General features: G+C 36.8%; 1 protein-coding gene and 1 long non-coding RNA gene across 3 annotated transcripts in view; one reads left to right on the top strand and one right to left on the bottom strand.

The window, feature by feature from the left end:
* Window positions 1–15947, top strand: part of PDGFD (platelet derived growth factor D) — a 237558-nt gene that overhangs the window by 45377 nt on the left and 176234 nt on the right. The gene's annotated exons all lie outside the window — the stretch shown is intronic.
* LOC132597775 (uncharacterized) overlaps window positions 6658–15947 on the bottom strand; it is a 44355-nt gene continuing 35065 nt past the window's right edge. The window contains exon 3 of the long non-coding RNA XR_009565060.1: window positions 6658–6904. This is a non-coding gene — a long non-coding RNA (uncharacterized lncRNA). The remainder of the gene's footprint in view (window positions 6905–15947) is intronic.

Genomic DNA, 15947 nt, shown 5'->3' with positions numbered 1-15947 from the left:
ATTATTCCAAAAATTAAGTCAGACAGTGGTTTAGTTGACAGATCTGTAGGATTACATACCACTTATTTACTTATGGATTTTAGTACTTTCTTGGACAGGTCTTGCCTAACCACCATTTTCCTACCCAATTTTTGTCACTCTGCCCTCTTCAACCTCTTATTCTGTGTTATTTTTCCAAATTACACATATCTTTCTCTGTATTCTGTCATTGGGCTACATGTTTGTTGTCTGTCTCCCTCAGTAGAGTCTAAGCTTTATGTGGGCAGGAGCTTTAGCTTGGGCATGGCTGCATCCCCAGTGGCCATTATAATGTCGAGCAAAAAAAGATGTGCTCAATCAATTTTCTTTTAATGATTGAAAAATGAGTGAATAAACCTTGATTTCTGGGGAAGTTATATAACCTTTGGTATAGACAATCTCCCTTGTGAAACTAATTTTGGAAACTTGCCCCTTATGAAAAACTATGTCAATGCTAGCCAAACATTTCAACTGACTATGGCCCTCTTTCAGGTATAGGTCCTATTCTTAATTTATTAAGTCACGTGATTGGTTCCTATCTTTCTAATTCTGCTTTACATTTTTTCATTAATTGGATTAATTAGGAAATATAATAAATACCTTCACATTTATAATTTTATGAAATGACAGTCATCCTACCAATGATGAAAATTGTTTGACTTACATTCTTATTTGAGATTCCAGTGTAATTAGGATTTGACCAATAAAATCATTAGCTTGAAGACTTGAAATTTATGGAAGTGTTTTTTTCTGTGGCACGTTATACAGGTTACAAGCTATTGATACTTTTTGAAGACAGTTTAGGTGTGGTAATAATATATGTGTAAATGTCTGAGCTGTTTTACCCTGACTTATAACCATACTTAATTTTATAATTCCTACTTAATTATGGATTTTATATTTTAAGAAGTCACTTATTATTTACCCTGCTTCCTATAAATCCTAAACTGGGTAATTTATCTAAACTGTAGAATGAGCATTATGTATAAAATTTGCTTTTTTCTTATCATCAGCATTTCTTCATTTTTTCACCAACTTAGTTTCTTTCAAGTAGATTATTGCCAGAGTTATCCAGAACCTAGAATGGTAGAGAATGGGATTTAATTGTTCATGAAAAAATAATCAATACACAGATCTTATAGGATGGATTTGTTACTAATGCTGTTTATGTGTAAATGTTAGTTTCTCCTGAATTGAAAATTTAAGGAGTAAGGTAGGAAATAAACATTGAGTCTATTAGGAATCATGCTGTTTTTGTGGTTATAGTCATTGTTATTTTTGTATGAATAGGTACCTAGAATTCTTCTACTTTTAAATAATAACCACCATAAGAATATTTTCCTCCCATAGAGTTTCACACAATAAACAGAAAAAATGTATTTCTTAAGTTGAAACTATTTACACTAGGATAAAAGAAGCATTTCTGGTGATATATGTAATGGTTAAAAATAATTTATTTTGCCTTTATACCTTCCTCCATTCCAGTTGTTTTCAAAATATCTTATCCTGAGATTCTAGTTATTCTTGGAATCTTTCCTAAAACTTTCATAATCTTCTTACCATTGAGAAGGGGGACAAAAATGCAAATAGACCAAACAGTTAACCTCATAGATGCTGCCATCACTAAGCCATGATTAGGGATCTGTAACAACACTTATGTGAATTTTATTTTATTTTATTTTTCTTTCCTGCTTTTTTGAGAGATAATTGAAAATAACATTGTGTAAATTTAAGGTATACAAAATGTTGATTTATATGCCTACATGTTGCAAAATGATTAGCACCATGGTGTTAGCTAACAACTCCATTATGTCACATAATTACCATTTCTTTTTTTGTGGTGAGAACATTTAAGATTTACTCTGTTAGAAACTTTCAATTATATAATACAGTGTTATTAACTATAATCACCACCCTATACATTTGATCCCCAGAATTTATTCATCTTAGAGCTAGAAGTTTGTATACTCTTTGACCAACATCTCCGCATATCCTCTGCCCCACTCCCAGCCCCTGGTAACCACATTTTAGAGTCTTTTTCTATGAGTTTGGCTTCTTTAGATTTCACATATAAGTGATTTCATACAGCATTTGTCTTTCTCTGTCTGACTTATTTAGCATAATGCCCTCAAGGTCCATATATGTTGTCACAAATGGCAGAATTTCCCTCTTTCTCATGGTTGTTTTATATATATCCTATGTGTGTATATATATACGCACATATAGGCATGTATATTTATGTATCTTTATATGTATTTTTATATATATATTTTTTCCTTTATCCATGAAACATTTATGTTGTTTCCATATCTCGGCTATTGTGATTAATGCTTCACTGAACATGGGAGGGTAGATATCTCTTCAAATTTCTGTTTTCATTTTCTTTGGCTATATAGCCATAAGTGAGATTGCTAGATCATATGGTAATTCTAGTTTTTAATATTTTGCGGAGGCTCCATGCTGTTCTCCACAGTGGCTGCACTAATTTATATTCCTACCAACAGTGCACAAGGTCTCCCTTTTCTCCTCATCCTCCACAACGTTCATTATAACTCATCTTTCTGACAAGAAAGATCTGCTGATAACCTTATGAGGGTTCTCTTGTACATAACAAATTGTTTTTCTTTTACTGCTTTTAAGGTTCTCTCCTTGTCTTTAACTTTTGACATTTTAATTATACTGTGTCTTGGTATGGTTTCTTTGGATTCTTCTTTTTGAAATCTCTGGGCTTCTTGGTTCTGGATGTGTTTCTTCCCTGGTTAGTTTTCAGCCATTATTTTTTTTTTTTCGCATGTGGGATCTTCCCGGACCGGGGCACGAACCCGTGTCCCCTGCATCGGCAGGCGGACTCTCAACCACTGCGCCACCAGGGAAGCCTCAGCCATTATTTTTAAAATAGGCTTTCTGTCCCTTTTTCTCTCTCATCTCCTTCTGGGATCTCTGTAATGAATATATTGATCCACTTTATGATGTACTCTTAAGTCCCTTAGCTATCCTCACTCTTTTTCATTCTTTTTTTCCTTTTGCACCTGTGATTGGATGAATTACTGCCTTGTCTTCAAATTTGCTGATCCTTTCTTCCACTTGATCTAATCTGCTGTTGAACCCCCAGTTTAATTTTTCAATTCATTTATTGTATTCTTCAGCTCTGTGACTTCTGTTTGGAACTGTCTTATCTTTTCTGTCTTTCTGTTGATATTCTCAATTTGTTCATGCATTGTTATCCTGACCTCTGTAAGCATCGTTTTTTTGGCGGTACCCGGGCCTCTCACTGTTGTGGCCTCTCCCGTTGCGGAGCACAGCCTCCAGACACGCAGGCCCAGCAGCCATGGCTCACAGGCCCAGCCGCTCCGCAGCATGTGGGATCTTCCGGGACCGGGACACAAACCCGTGTCCCCTGCATCGGCAGGCGGACTCTCAACCACTGTGCCACCAGGGAAGCCTTGTAAGCATCTTTATGACTTATTCTTGAACTCTTTATCAGGTAAATCACTTATCTCTGTTTCATTAAGATCTGTGTTTGGAGTTTTGTCTTGTTCTTTTGTTTGTAACATATGCCTCTGTTTCTTCATTTTCCTTGACTCTCTGTGTTTATTTCTGAATGCTAGATAAAACAGGTACTTCTCTCTGTCTTGACCTAGTGGTTTTGTATAGGAGATGGACCTTGTCAATCAGCCTAGCCTGTGCTCCTGGTTGTTTCTCAAACCTTTTGGATCATCTAAGCTGGTATTTTGTTCTTAGTGGATCTCAGTAGTTGAGAGTGTGCCAAGAACCACTGGTGTCTCAAAAGGGAGGATTAAACTCAGCACCAAGATGCAGGCTGGTTGGAAGCTGGCTTTCAGGTAGCACCTGGGAAAGTATGTAGTTAGGCCACTTCTAAGGAGAAAATGGGAGATGGGCATTTTTGTCTGTTCCCTCTGAGTGGGGCCTGGGTGTATATATATGGGGAGGAGGGTACTCCTGAGCCCATTAAGAATCTCTTTATTTGCTACAGTCCTGTGGAACTCCTGAATGCAAGCCCTGTTGGCAGAGCCAGGTGACCCAGTGGCCTGTTTCTCAGGTGACAGCAGCAATAGCTGCCAGATGTGTGTACAAGCTTTCCCAGGGAGATACTGGTGACTTGGAGTGGGCTAGTGGGTGCCTTCCAGATTCCCTTGTTTCTAGTCATTCCTAGATGCATGCTAAATTAGAAACCTGATCCTCAGGCAGCAGCTTTTAAAGTAACTGCAATGAATTTTAGGAAGCAGCAGGTAACAGCTTGGGAAATAGACATAGTATGAATGGCCTGGTTCGCAGTTTCCTTTGCCCATAAAAAACATGCCAAGCTGTTGTTGGGTCCTTCAAATCTTTTGAGGCTTTCCTAGGCTTCAGTCATCTCTAGTTCCAGCATGACATCTCAGTTTTATCTCAATTGCCAAGAGTTCTCAGTAATACCTGCCCTGGGCATTGTGATGAAAAGGATTGTGAAGTGCTCAAAAATTTTGTTTTAATGAATAAATGGTTTAAAAGCATGGCTTAGAATTCTGGATACCACAACTTACAATAAGGAGGACTTACTTCGTTTCTACTACTATATCTTAAGCTTGTGAAAGGCCTAGAACTAACAGCTTTTGTTTTGCCCACCACATACAACAAAATGCCTTGCAGGGAATAGGCAATCAATATCAACTGAATTCACTGAATGAGTGAAATTTTTATCTGATGCATGTCAGTTCCAGCATTTCACCCAGAGTCCTTATTGGTATATGATCTTTATTAATATAAATTATGACTATTTTTAGAAACAGAGGTCTCTGCCAACACTGTTTGGAAGTTATGCTAATGCAGAGGTAGTGATTTCGTCAAAAAAAAAAAAAAACAGCCTGTGTTATGATACAATTTTGGCTGTGTTTCTTGGTGGTATGCTAACATTCTTCAGAGTTGAAAAATGTAAACATATGTTATCAATTAGTGGGCTCATGAGGAAAAATTGGAATTACCTCAACTTGTTTACAACTAGGCTTCATGGAAGTTTGAGATTCCACAGTTTAGTAAGGCATATTGTCTGAATGCTCTCAAGTTATCTACCAAGGATTTATTCTTCTCCCCAGAGCAAAAATATATGTTTCTAATATATGCATAATTTAAAAATCCCTGTGGTGCTTGTTTCATTTTTGAAGTGAATATTTATCAAAATTTCTAGAGTTACTCTTTTATAAACTTACACATTTTTTTTTAATGATCATTATATCAGGAATTTTTGACAACTACACATGTCATTCTGGACTTCTTTGTAGCCCTGTCTCAAGTTTAAGTTCTGTTTTTTTCTAATTCATGATATTATAAACATCTACTTACATAAAACAAACTTAGAAGTTTACTTTTTCTTTGAAGAAGTATGAATTCTCCATCAAGACCCAAGAAAAATTTCCAGGAATTCTTTTCATCTTCTTTTACTGTCCCTCTCCTTTGTCTTCTTGTGACATTATTTTCTTCTGTCATTTTGGAAATTATGGGCTTGCACAGTTGAATATGAGCCATCACCTCTATACAGAATACCATTGACTCCACATGTCAATGACATGTAAAGCTGAATAAGCATTTGGAAAATATGAAAATATTTACAATACAGTTTGAATAACTGGAGACACACACCTCTTCTTTCTTTTACAAGAATGGTCTTATGTGGGTTGAAAGATAACTGACCAATACTCTCCTTTACCCACATAGACAGGGTTTACTTTTCTCCTTCCCACAGTTTGTTCTCAGCTCTGATTCCTTAGTCTAAGTGAGGTGACTATATCCAGCAGGCATTTTATTAGGGCCTATGACTTGTTAGTTAGCTCATGTGATTTGAGAAAACTAGTTGCTAACAAACATAGTATAATGAACAGTGGGTCATAATGAGAACTAAAATTTATAGACCTAATTTTAGCACTCCCTCCTTCTTGCCATAGCTACATATAGGGGAGCATAAGCTTCAAATCAGAGACCTGGATTCACTACCAGCCCAGCTGTTAACTCTCTATTTGATCTCAGACAAGTTACCACATAGGTGATCTTTATCTCTGTTTCTTCATCCTATAAAATGATGATCATGGAGCCCCCCTCCCCACTCCCTTGTGGGGTTGCTGTATGGCCTGTGTGAGTAATGCATGTAATGTGCTTAATACAGTGATGACACATAAGTTGTTTCACTGAAATGTAAACTGTTATTATCATTACATTTTATCATTTATGATACTGATATATATGGTGAGCAGCAAGAAGGAAATCTTTACTGGTGAAAAATAAGAGGTTTTGGTATAGTATTCTTGTAGATATATGTAAATTTGCATGTGGTGTCAGTGTTGAGGTAACAAACAACTGATTTACAAGGTACTTTTGAATATTACCATCTGTTTTCGGTAAGGCACAGCACTGGGAGACTTAGAACACTTCTTGTTTGGAGAAGTTTTTGTAGAAGTATGATAAATCATTAATGGAATATTTGCACTATTTTGGGTAGATTCTTCGTACACACAATTTTCTATTTTTATTTGGATGTTTTACTTATTGAGAAAGGGAAAGAAATCAGTTCAGGTGAAAGATTTAGATAAAAATAAATACTTACAAACAGAATTTTTTTTAATAAATTTATTTATTGGCTGTGGGGTCTTCATTGCTGTGTGTGGGCTTCTCTTGTTGCGGAGCACGACTCTAGCTGCAGGCTTCAGTAGTTGTGGCTCGTGGGCTCTAGAGCACAGGCTCAGTAGTTGTGGGGCACGGGCTTAGTTGCTCCGCAGTATGTGGGATCTTCCTGGACCATGGATCGAACCCGTGTCCCCTGCATTGGTGAGCAGATTCTTAACCATTGCACCACCAGGGAAGTCCCTACAGATAGAATTTAACAGACCTACAGAGCAGGCTAAGAAAAAAACAACAAACTTGTTTTATTTATAAAGAACAAAAGGTAACATTTACACAGCTGTTACAATATGCCAGCACTCATCTGAGCACTTCACGTGTATTAGTTCATTAATCCTCATAAAACAACTCCGTGAAGTGGACACTATTAATATTGCCATTTTACAAATGAGGAAACTAAGGCACAGAAAAGGTAAGTGACTTGTTTGTGGTCACATGACTAATGTATGGGGAATAGTGATTTGAAGCCATATAGTATGGCTCCAGAACCTTTGCTTTAAGCCAGTTTACTAGCTCAAAATAAAAGGTCTTTTCACATATTTCCAAGTAATACCACCTTTGACCCAAGAAATAGAGACCCTTGCCCTAGGCCCTATGTTTTAGTGAGCTCCGCTAATCACACACACACACACACACACACACACCCCACAGAAACATCTGAAAGAGCATGAGCACCTGGTCTGTGCTGGTGAAGTGTGGCCTGCAGCCCACTTAGGCCATGGGAACAACTTTGGACATTTCTTGTCCTGAGTCCCAGCAGGGCATCTGCATCTGAATGTCCTGAGGTGTGTGGGCTGCCAGTGGCAGAGGGAAGCTTCTTCTGAGGGTTCAAGTGGTGGAAGTGCTTAAGTAAGGGAGAAGATGAATTCACCTGCCAAATCCTTCTTCCCAGGTGGCATGCATGAAGTAGATTTTTATTGTGTTGAAAAATAGAATGTTCTCTATTAGTTGTGAACATCCATTTTCTTGCTTCTGCTCCTGTTCCAATTCAGGTTCAAGAGGTATTAACCCTCTAGTGTGGTATTCAAAACATGCTAACTAATTGGCATTTTGCAAAATAAAACAATCCATGTTATTCTTAAAAATATACATATAAACTTAGACATAACGTGCATAAGGTGTGACACCTACATTGGCAACTATAGATGGACATGAAACACTAGATTTGTAAATATTTTTATTTTGTAGTAATTATGAAGACTTAATATGATTCAAAGTTTCAAAATATTAATAAAACAATTTAAGCTGTATTTTTAAGGTAGGATGAAGTGTGTTTCATTGAACAATTTATAACTTTTAATATTTAGACTTACTGTGTATTGACCTCCATTTATACTCTTGCTGTGGGCAGAGGATGGGCCTGTTTCAAATATAAATGTTTGACAGAGTTTGAACTTGAGCAACCACATGATTTTACTATCTTTTTACTTGTTTTTGGAAGGAAAATTTGAGACCCTATAAAATCCAGATTTCACCTTCTCTACTCTAGATGGTACCTATAGTTATAATTTTTGTTCGTTTGATTATTTATTAGTGTTTTTCAAGGTTGTATGAATTAAGAAACAAGATCTCTTTCAGAAATTCTGTTAAGAACACAGGTCCTTCCTACTGCCAAGACAGCCTGGCTTAAAATTCTGGCTCTGCTGATCATTAGCTGTGTATTGTTCTTCAAATTAGCTGTGCTCTTGTCTCAATTCATCCCTGAAATAGAGGTGCTAAAGGGTCCACCTTCTAGTGTTATTGTGAGAACTGACTCCAAGAAAACCCAGGTATTATTATTTTATTTAATTTTCAGTGCCTTCAGCTGTTTTATTAAGATGACCATTTAAAAACATCAGTCAACAGTTTATTTGAGGAATTTCACCTACTTTCTCAAGAATAAGACAAAAATTTTCTCCAACAGATTTTATAATTTTTGTGTGGCTTGCCCATTTCTGTGTAACATATTACATTTTCCTTCTTTTTTGTATTTGGTGAATAAAATTAAGAAAAGCAGAAGAAAAAAATGCTCCCCTCCATTTTTATGATTCGTGGCCTTTATACTGTTTTGGATTAGCAAATACTTTTATCAGAGCAAGTAAAAGTGCAAATTAAAGGGAACTGCCCCACCACAGACACACCATTCACCTCTTCCTTCTCCTTTCTTTTCTTCTGGAAGGTCCAGGTCCCTTGGCCTCAAGCCTCAAACCCAGCAAAGAAGTATGAGAATTGAGGAGGGTAGCCGTCATGTCTTTACTTTTCTCTCACAAAACAAAAGCCTAGCCTAGAGCTGCGCACATAGTAGGCACCAGGTGGATACTTTGCTACAAGTTTAAACAAATTATGTGGTTGAAGTAGCCTGTTTTCAAGTAGAAGTTGGTAACTCATCTCAACAATGACAGAAATGTTTTCATGCAAAGTACTATTTGTGATGGCATTTTAAGGGGGTGATTCTTTTTTCTGATGATTGAGAGTGATGCAAGAAGAAGGTATTTGGGACTTTTGGAAAGCAAGTGTCTGAAATTTGCTGTAATATTACAATAGGCCCCACTCAGGAATGGTTAGTGCTTGGAGCAAGTACTATAGTTATGTTTAAATAAGAACAGAGCTGGTACAGGTCAAAGCCCAGTTGCTTACCAGTTGGACAGATTGAAACTATAAGCATCAGTTTCTTCATTTTATTGATAAAATAAGGATAATAGCAATACCTTCTCGTAGAGTTGGGGTGGGCATTCTTAGAAAAGTCTGTGTAAAGGACTTAGCACAAATGAAGAATACAATTACTACTTTACAAATACATTATCATTATTAAGTTTTTACTGAAGTGTCAGAGTAGCCTCTATATAACATTAGCCTCTGTGAACTGTTTGGGACCTGGATCCTAACCATTTAGTGACCACCCTGTTTATTCCTGGCATTGTTCTAGAAGTTTCATGTTCTTTTCCCAGCAACACTAACCAGTTGATGTTATTATATCCTCGTCACAGGAAAAACAGAGAATTGCAAAGTCTCAGTTCCTGGTTATCGCAAAAATGTTCATGTACTGCATTTTAAAGGTTTGGAAATGCCTCTATATGTGACAAATCACGTCTTGAAAGAATATAATAAAACTTTCTTTGTAATTACTGTGATATAAAAACTGTTGATGTACTAATACCTTAATAAATGCCTCAATATGTGTAGCATGTTTGGTAGAAGTACATGGCCTGATGTGCTTATGACTTTATTTTGAAACCATATGAGCTATCATTCTAAGAATTACACAAAAAATCAACAACTCTGTTGAGTGTGTGGCTCTGGCTGAAGTCTGGGGCAAACATTTTGACCTCATTTACCCTCTCATTCAAGAGTAGAGTAGTGATGGTTTCCAGAAGTACTGTAAGGGATGACTTGTTGAAGAACAAAATGATTTAATATAAAAAGCTGTGTTAAGAGGAAATAAATAGTGACCTCACTTAAGTCACCTTGTAATTATTCAAATCCTAACCATGTAATCCATCTCCTTTTGGCCAGTCTGATCGCATCACTACTCCTTAGCACAACTGGAGTTTTATACCTATTGGAGAAGGAGTTTTAAACCATTGGATAAAATTTTACCATGGACGTCATCTCCCATAATTACATCCTACACCAGTCCTGTGTACAAATGTGTGCCTAGTTACAAAAGATAGCTTGAATTGTTGTCCAGGTTTTAAATATTGACCACTCTTGAATGAGGCAACTTAATCGCAATCCTGGAAACCTCTACAGAATAAGACACGTGTAAAAGATGCTTTTTGAATGACTGCATACATGATACGTATTGAATGAAAGGACCTGTATCTTCTATGTATCCTCTCTCATTCCAAGCTGAGTACCTTGCATTTAGTAGAGTCTGAAAATGTTTGCTGAATGAAGAAATGAAGTGTGGGGACTATTGGTAACTGTAATTTGTCCATTGCTTCCTTTTCCTCATTCTAGGATGAAATCGAGTTGAATAAATACACCATTTGCATTTCTTATTTTTCATTAACATTTGGTTTTAAGTTACACAATAAGTGCAATGCTTTCCATTTGCAGTTTTTCCATCATTCCTGATATATTGACCAATACCCCCATTATGGTAGCTATAGATAAGAGAGCTGCTTTTCTCTTTTTTCTTTTACAATCTTGTAGCCTTTTTTTTTGTTTTTGTTCTTGCAGGAAAAATATGATAGTTATTAAACATTTGGATCCTTGAACAAGTGCTTAGGGAAAACTCAAATTGTGGCTCATTTTATAACTTCAATTAGTAATTTTAGATTGAAATTATTACTTTTTCAAGGTACACATTACAAAAACTTAACTGCAGTAATATGTGGAGTTTTAGAACTTAATGCTAGATTCTTTAAGTGCCTTAGTAATTATCTTGGGAAATGTTTAGGCACATCTGCAGATTGTATTACTTTTTTCATGCCACTGGGGGAGTATTGAATGAGTTATTGTTTCAGAGTATGGGTTTTGAAATAATCTGCTCCAGGACTAAGAGCACTAACTCACATTTTTATCTCATATATCAGTAAGAGAGATTTGCTTTCAATCATGAAATATATGATGAGATAAGTATGATACTAGAGATTGTAGGATGCTTCCTTCTAAAGATTGGAGCTGTATATCCGGCCTTTCCAAACATTAACAGTAATGGAGATTGCATGTGCAGGTATTCATTACAGAGATGATAGGCTTTTCTATGGAGTGTGTTTTATAGACCAAATCTTAAGGAAAATGGTGAGAATATTTCTTACATATCAAATTTGCTTCAGCTACAAAAATTAAATATTTCTCTCTTTCTCCTCCTCTCATTTTCTTTGTCTTTTTTTCGTCTCTAAACAGTCAGTGATAATGTGACAAGAAATAGATATTATAATGGGAATTTTAGATGTAGATGGCAGAGTCTTGCTGTGAATGAAAGCAGGAGCTTGTAAATCTCCCACCAACCTCCTTTTTATAGGGCCCAGATTAGAGTTGAGCAGGCTGCCCACTTCAGTGGGAAGAGTGATTTTCAATAGTCAAAACCTTTTCTGTTTATAATTTACACATAATTCTTTTTTTTAACTTTTTATTTTATATTGGAATATAGCTGATTAACAATGCTGTGACAGTTTGAGGTGCACAGCAATGTGACTCAACCATAAATATACATGTATCCATTCTCCCCCAAACTCCCCTCCTATCACCTCCTGTCTGTACTGCGATAGGTGCTGGATATACAGCATTTCAGAAATAAACATCTAATTCTTGCAACCATGGAGATTATAGTTTAGATAGGTGACATACAACAAACAAAAATGAATAAATATACTGAAATGAGAGAGTAGTGGGATTAATTTAGGTTAGGTGGATTGTTGGATAAGGTGTTTGAGGGTATAATATTTAAACTGAGATCTGAAGAGTAAGTAGAAGTGAGTGAGGTTAAGAATAGAGGGTAGAGAGAAAAAACCCAGGCCCAATTGGAAACGACCCAGAGAAAGGATCATTGAAGTCTTAAGGCCAGGAGAGTGCCGTTGTAGTGCTGACCACTAGGGAATAACATTTCTCAGTTTCTACGTCATTGGCTCCCTGTTAACCGGGATGGTTGAGAAGTCAGAGGCCTGCAATGCAAGTCACAAGAGAGGCTAGAATGGGATTTCCACTGAGGTGGAAGTAGGCTCTGTGCAGAAGTCCCAGAAGACATGAACAAGAAGAGTTTCAGACAACAGAAAATAATCCTAAGCGACTGTGCAGTGGGTTTCCATTGAACGTGATTTTTGCTGGATTTGGAGGATGTAAAGTTGTAAATCTTTGAATGAGGATGTAAAGTTGTAAAGATGTAAAGTTGTAAATCTTTGAATGAGATTCATCAGTCTGAAGATGGCAGAGGAGTAAGACCTGGAGATCACCTTCCTGTCCACAAATACATCAAAAATACATCTGCATGTGGAACAACTCCTATAGAACATCTACTGAACACTGGCAGAAGACCTCAGACTTATCCAAAGGCAAGAAACTCACCACATACCTGGCCGTGTGGCTGACAGGGTCTTGGTGCTCTGGCCAGGTGTGAGGCCTGAGCCTCTGAGGTGGGAGAGCTGAGTTCAGGACATTGGTCCACCAGAGACCTCCTGGCCCCTCATAATATCAGTCGGCAAGAGCTCTCCCAGAGACTCCATCTCAATGCTAGGACCCAGCTCCACTCAATGAACAGCAAGGTCCACTGCTGGACACCCCATGCCAAATAACTAGCAAGACAGGAACACAACCCCACCCATTAGCACAGAGGCTGCCTAAAATCATAATAAGTTCACAGACACCGCAAAACACACCACCGGACATGGTCCTGCCCACCAGAAAGACAAGATCCAGCCTCATCCATCAGAACACAGGCACAAGTCCCCTCTACCAGGAAGCCAACACAACCCACTGAACCAACCTTACCCACTGGGAGCAGACAACAAAAACAACAGGAACTATCAACCTGCAGCATGTGAAAAGGAGGCCCAAAACACAGTAAGTTAAACAAAATAAGAAGACAGAGGAATACACAGCAGATAAAGGAGCAAGGTAAAAACCAACCAGACCAAAGAAATGAAGAGGAAATAGGCAGTCTACCTGAAAAAGAATTCAGAGTAATGATAGTAAAGATGATCCAAAATCTTGGAAATAGAATGGAGAAAATACAAGAAATGTTATAAACAAGGACCTAGAAGAAGTAAAGAGCAAACAAACAATGATGAACAACACAATAAATGAAATTAAAAATTCTCTAGAAGGAATAAATAGCAGAATAACTGAGGCAGAAGAAAGGATAAGTGACCTGGAAGGTACAATAGTGGAAATAGCTACCGCAGAGCACAATAAAGAAAAAAATGAAAAGAATTGAGGACAGTTTCAGAGACCTCTGGGACAACATTAAACTCACCAACATTCGAATTAAGGGATCCCAGAAGAAGAAAAGAAAAAGAAAGGGTCTGAGAAAATATTTGAAGAGATTATAGTTGAAACCTTCCCTAATATGGGAAAGGAAATAGTGCATCAAGTCCAGGAAGTACAGAGAGTCCCATACAGGATAAATCCAAGGAGAAACATGCCAAGACACATATTAATTAAACTATCAAAAATTAAATACAAAGAAAAAATATTAAAAGCAGCAAGGGAAAAACAACAAATAACATACAAGGGAATCCCCATAAGGTTAGCAGCTGATCTTTCAGCAGAAACTCTGAAAGCCAGAAGGAAGCGGCAGGACATATTTAAAGTAATGAAAGGGAAAAACCTCCAAACAAGATTACTCTACCCAGCAAGAATCTCATTCAGATTTGATGGAGAAATTAAAACATTTATAGACAAGCGAAAGCTAAGAGAATTCAGCACCACCAAACCAGCTTTACAACAAATGCTAAAGGAACTTCTCTAGCAGGAAACACAAAACGAGGAAAAGACCTACAATTACAAACCCAAAACAATAAGAAAATGGTATTAGGAACTGACATAGCGATAATTCCCTTAAATGGAAATGGATTAAATGCCCCAACCAAAAGACATAGCCTGGCTGAATGTATACAAAAACAAGACCCATATATATGCTGCCTACAAGAGACCCACTTCAGACCTAGGGACATGTACAGACTGAAAGTAAGGGGATGGAAAAAGATATTCCATCCAAATGGAAATCAAAAGAAAGCTGAAGTGGCAATTCTCATATCAGACAGAATAGACTTTAAAATAAAGACTATTACAAGAGTCAAAGGACACTACATAATGATCAAAGGATCATTCCAAGAAGAAGATATAGCAATTGTAAATATTTATGCACACAATATAAGACCACCTCAACACATAAGGCAAATGTTAACAGCCATTAAGGGGGAAATTGACAGTAACACAATCATAGTAGGGGACTTTAACATCCCACTTTCACCAATGGACAGATCATCCAAAATGAAAATAAATAAGGAAACACAAGCTTTAAATGACACGTTAAACAAGATGGACTTAATAGATATTTGTAGGACATTCCATCCCAAATAACAAAATACATTTTCCTCTCAAGTGTTCATGGAACATTCTCCAGGATAGATCATATCTTGGGTCACAAATCAATCCTTGGTAAATTTAACAAAATTGAAATCATATCAAGTATCATTTCTGACGACAGTGCAATGAGACTAGATATCAATTACAGGAAAAAAATCTGTAAAGAATACAAACACATGGAGGCTAAACAATACTAAATAACCAAGAGATCACTGAAGAAATCAAAGAGGAAATCAAAAAATACCAAGAAACAAATGACAATGAAAACACAACCACCCAAAACCTATGGGGTGCAGCAAAAGCAGTTCTAACATGGAAGGTTATAGCAGTACAATCCTCCCTCAAGAAACAGGAAACATCTCAAATAAACAACCTAACCTTACACCTAAAGCAATTAGAGAAAGAAGAACAAAAATACCAGAAAGAAAGCAAGAAATCATAAAGATCAGACCAGAATTAAATGAAAAAGAAATGAAGGAAATGATAGCAAAGATCAGTAAAACTAAAAGCTGGCTCTTTGAGGAGATAAACAAAATTGATAAACCATTAGCCAGACTCATCAAGAAAAAAAGGGAGAAGACTCAGTTCATCAGAATTAGAAAAGAAAAAGGAGAAGTAACAACTGACACTGCAGAAATACAAAGGATTATGAGATTATTACAAGCAACTATATGCCAATAAAATGGACAACATGGAAAAAATGGACAAATTCTTAGAAATGCACAACCTCCTGAGACTGAACCAGGAAGAAATAGATAATATAAACAGACCAATCACAAGCACTGAAATTGAAACTGTGATTAAAAATCTTCCAACAAACAAAAGCCCAGGACCAGATGGCTTCACAGGCAAATTCTATCAAACATTTAGACAAGAGATAACACCGATCCTTCTTAAAGTCTCCCAAAATATAGCAGAGGTCTGAACACTCCCAAACTCATTCTACAAGGCCACCATCACCCTGATACCAAAACCAAGCAAAGATGTCACAAAAAAGAAAACTACAGGCCGATATCACTGATGAACATAGATGTAAAAATCCTCAACAAAATGCTAGCAAACAGAATCCAACAGCACATTAAAAAGATCATACACCATGATCAAGTGGGGTTTATTCCAGGAATGCAAGGATTCTTCAATATACGCAAATCAATCAATGTGATACACCATATTAACAAATTGAAGTAGAAAAACCATATGATCATCTCAATAGATGCAGAAAAAGCTTTTGACAAAATGCAAAACCCATTTAT

This window comes from Globicephala melas, chromosome 8 (assembly GCF_963455315.2).
Source record: "Globicephala melas chromosome 8, mGloMel1.2, whole genome shotgun sequence".
Lineage (NCBI taxonomy): Eukaryota > Metazoa > Chordata > Mammalia > Artiodactyla > Delphinidae > Globicephala > Globicephala melas.
The sequence above is the reverse complement of the archived record's forward strand: the minus strand, read 5'-3'. Positions and strand labels throughout refer to the sequence as shown.